The sequence below is a fragment of the Eulemur rufifrons genome, chromosome 7 (genome assembly GCF_041146395.1).
Source record: "Eulemur rufifrons isolate Redbay chromosome 7, OSU_ERuf_1, whole genome shotgun sequence".
Classification (NCBI taxonomy): domain Eukaryota; kingdom Metazoa; phylum Chordata; class Mammalia; order Primates; family Lemuridae; genus Eulemur; species Eulemur rufifrons.
Genome location: NC_090989.1, coordinates 235,749,110 through 235,753,267, shown reverse-complemented (window position 1 = coordinate 235,753,267; position 4,158 = coordinate 235,749,110).

Genomic DNA, 4,158 nt, shown 5'->3' with positions numbered 1-4,158 from the left:
TTGTGTTGGAATGTACCCATAAAAGATGGCAAATTTAATCGATAAATGCTGTGTGTGTTCCGATTGCTGCATATACCAGCAGTTCTTCACCTCTCTCCCTCTCCTCAGGCCTTCCTATTCTCTGAGACACAACAATATTGACATTAGGCCAATTAATAATCCTACAATGGCATCTAAGTGTTCAAGTGAAAGGAAGAGTTACATTTCTTTCACTTTAAATCAAAACCCAGAAATGATTAAGCTTAGTGGCGAAGGCAAGTCAAAACCCAAGATTTTGCAACAGTTGGCTGAGTTGTGAACTCAAAGGAAAAGTTTTTGAAAAAAATTAAATGTGCTACTCTAGTGAACACTTTAATGATACGAAAGCAAAACAGCCTATTACTGATATGGAGAAAGTTTTAGTGGTCTGGATAGAAAATCAAACCAGCCACATTACCTTAACTCAAAGCCCAATCCAGAGCAGGGCTCTAACTTTCTTCAGTTCTATGAAGGTTGAGAGAGGTAAGGAAGCTGCAGAAGAAAAGCTTGAAGCTAGCAGAGGTTAGTTCATAATGTTTAAGGAAAGGAGCTGTCTCCAAAGCATAACAGTGCAAGGTGAAGCAGCAAGTGCTGATGTAGGTGCTTCAGCTAGTTATCTAGAAGATCGAGCTAAGATAATAGATGAAGCTGCCTACACTAAGTGACAGATTTTCATTGTAGATGAAACAACCTTCTTTAGAAAGAAGGTGCCATCTAGGGTTGTCACAGCTAGAGAAGAGAAGTCAAAGCCTGGCTTCAAAGCTTTGAAGGACAGACTGACTCTCTTGTTAGTGGCTAATGCAGCTAGTAATTTTAAACTGAAGCTAATGCTTTACCATTCTGAAAATCTTAAGGTCTTTAAGAATTATTCTAAATCTACACTGCCTGTGCTCTTTATAAATGATACAAAAAAGCCGACATGTGAGCACATCTGTTTATAGCATGGTTTACTGAATATTTTAAGCCCACTGTTGAGACCTGCTCAGAGAAAAGATTACTTTCAAAATATAACTGCTCATTGACAATGCACCTAGTCACCTAAGAGCTCTGATAGAGATGTACAAGGAGATTAATGTTGTTTTCATGCCTGCTAACAAAACATTCATTTTGTAGCCCATGAATCAAGGCATAATTTCAACTTCAAGTCTTATTGTTTAAGATACATTTTATAAGACTACAGCTGCTGTAGATAGTGATTCCTCTGATGGATCTGGGCAAAGTAAATGAAAAACCTGGAAAGTATTCACCATTCTAAAAGCCACTCAGAACATTTGTGATTAAATGGTGGGGCCAAATAACAACATTAATAGGAGTTTGGAAGAAGTTGATGTCAACTCTCACAGATGACGGATGGGTTCAGTACTTCAGTGGAGGAAGTCACTGCAGATGTGGTGAAAATAGCAAGAGAACTAGAATTAGAAGTGGAGCCTGAAGATGTCACTGAATTGCTACAATCTCTTGACAAAGCTTGAGTGGATGAGGAGTTGCTTCTTATGGATGAGCAAGAAAGTGGTTCCTTGAGGAAACTACTCCTGTGAAGATGCTGTGAACATTGTTGCTACAACAACAAAAGATTTAGAATATTGCATAAAATTAGTTGATAAAACAGCAGCAGGGTTTGAGAGGACTGACTTCAATTTTGGCAGAAGTTCTACTGTGGGTAAAATGCTATCAAACAGCATCGCATGCTACAGAGAAAGCTCTCATGAAAGGAAGAGGCCATTAATGCAGAAAACTTCATTATTGTCTTATTTTAAGACACTGCCACAGCCACTCAACGTTCAGCAATAATCCCCTGATCAGTCGGCAGTCATCAACATTGAGGCAAGACCCTCCACCAGCAGAAAGATTAGAACTCACTGAAGTCTCAGATTATCATTAGCACTATTTGACAATAAGGTATTTTTAATGAAGCTATGCACATTGATGGTTTGGATATAATGCTATTGCCACTTAATAGACTACAGTATAGTGTAAACATACCTTTTACATGCACTGGGAAACCAAAACGTTTGTGAGATTCGCTTTATGGCAATATTCGCTTCATTGCAGAGGTCTGGAACCAAACCTACAATATCTCCAAAGCATGTCTTACTCACAGCAGCGTAGCAAACAAATAATTGAGTGCTCACCTTCTGGGAATACTGAGATGAATAATGGGACAGGAAGCTAATATTTATCGTATGCTTTCTCCTTGCCAGATTTTAAAAATATTCATTATTTTACTCAGTTGTCACAATACCTCTGCAAAGCTGATGTTTCAGATGAGAAAACTGAATTTTGGGGAAGTTACGTGACTTAGCCAAGATAAAACCTAGTAAGAGACAGGGACAGGCTGGGCCCAGGGCGTCGTGGCTTTACTACACCTCCTTCCTATGGGTAAGTACAGTCCCTGCCCTCAAAGAATTCACTAAAGAGTGGCACATGGAAGAAGTTGTGTGCTAACCATAATTCATTTGCCCGTACACCTCTCTCATTTGCCTGTTTGCCTCTCTCTACTTTGTAAAAATCTTTTAAAATACTTTTCTCCTTAATTTATTATTTTCTTTTTCTTTTTTCTTCATCCTCCATTTTGTGGTCCACATATACCTTTCTCTAGTTTTGAGGAGGAAACCCAGGTAGTTCTTTACTGCAAGGAAATGCTATTCTGAAGTGGGACTTAAACTGAACTTGCAATGAAAATACATTTGTGTGGACCAAAACTGCATGCGATAGTAAGTGATATATCCCTGGAAGATAGGCTTTTACAAGAATCACAAAAACAATTTTAAAAATCGCCCTAACACATGTGGTCATCAATTGTCCAATGATGAGAATTTTAAAAACCTACCACCACCACTACCATCGTCAAAAAGAATAATTGATTCACCTCCTTCCGAGGTTGCAAAGGAATAGGCTCAGATGAGGTTGGGAACTAATCAGCAACCCTAAGATTGTTTAAAAGGGTCAGTTTATTTTAATAAGTTGGGAAACACTTTTGGCACATGATATTTTCCTTTCAGCAAACATACTTCAGCAAATATGCTTAGGTATATGTGTATGTATTTTTAAAGCAAGACCCTTACGTCAGACCCCCTTGAGGGATTTGCTGCCCAGGAGTCAGAGAGGGGCCCTGCTGAGCCCTCCTGGAAGGAGAGTGTCTCGGGAATCCTTTTCCATATCTCTGTTTCTTCACCTCTTCAGACTTTCCCGCTGGAAGGAAATAGCAGTATTTGGCTGGAGAAAGAGATGCCTTTCAAATAAGATAATAGTCTGTTCAAGTTCTATTTGAAAAGCAAAACACAAACAAACAAGAAATTTTTTCTCCTCTTTAACTCTAGAGATCAGAAATAGTACCACCAAATGAAAGCTGTAGATAGACAACATTTGTCTCAAAAGAGAGTGAAAGGTACCAAAGCTCTGGTATGGTGAAAAGAGGTCCAAGGTCAAGATCAGAAATCTCAATTTCATGTCCTCCTCTTAATAATCAGGGGAACTTGGGCAAATTTCTTAACCTGTCTGGACCTCAGGTTGTTTATGCAGGCAACAGTGAAGACTACTTGCCCCACCTACCACTCGGGATTGCTAATGATGATGAAATTAAACAATGTATGTGAAAGCCATCTGTGAACACTGAGTGGGATATACAATTTGTTATCGTTGTTACAGTTGATATTATTATTAGCTTCACAATGCCTGATGTGACTTGGTCCTTGGTTACAACTTGTTTTGTTGTTTTAGTAACATTCCCATAGCCAAGAGCTGTAGATTCAGAGCTCTCTGCGTTCAGGCTGGCACGTTATGTGAACCTGTTGAAAAATGATGGCTGATAACCAAAAAGAGGAATGTGAGAAATTTGTGGGCTGCCCACCTCCAGCCTGGATTTATCATTCCCACCCTGCTGGCCAGATTCTCTCTGAAGTGGTGACTCTTATATGTCAACAGAAGTCTCTGTGCTCAGAAAAGAAGAAAAGAAAGAAGATTCCTTAAACTCAGATTAACATTAAAAGTGGACACACACACACACACACACACACACAAAAAAAAAACCCAAAGCAAGGATGAGACAAAGCACATTTCAGTTGGTCTGCAATACCCAGAGAACCAGGATGCAGCAGCTATCCCAGTGGTATGCTTTTTGGGGGAGGCGGTGGTGTTGGG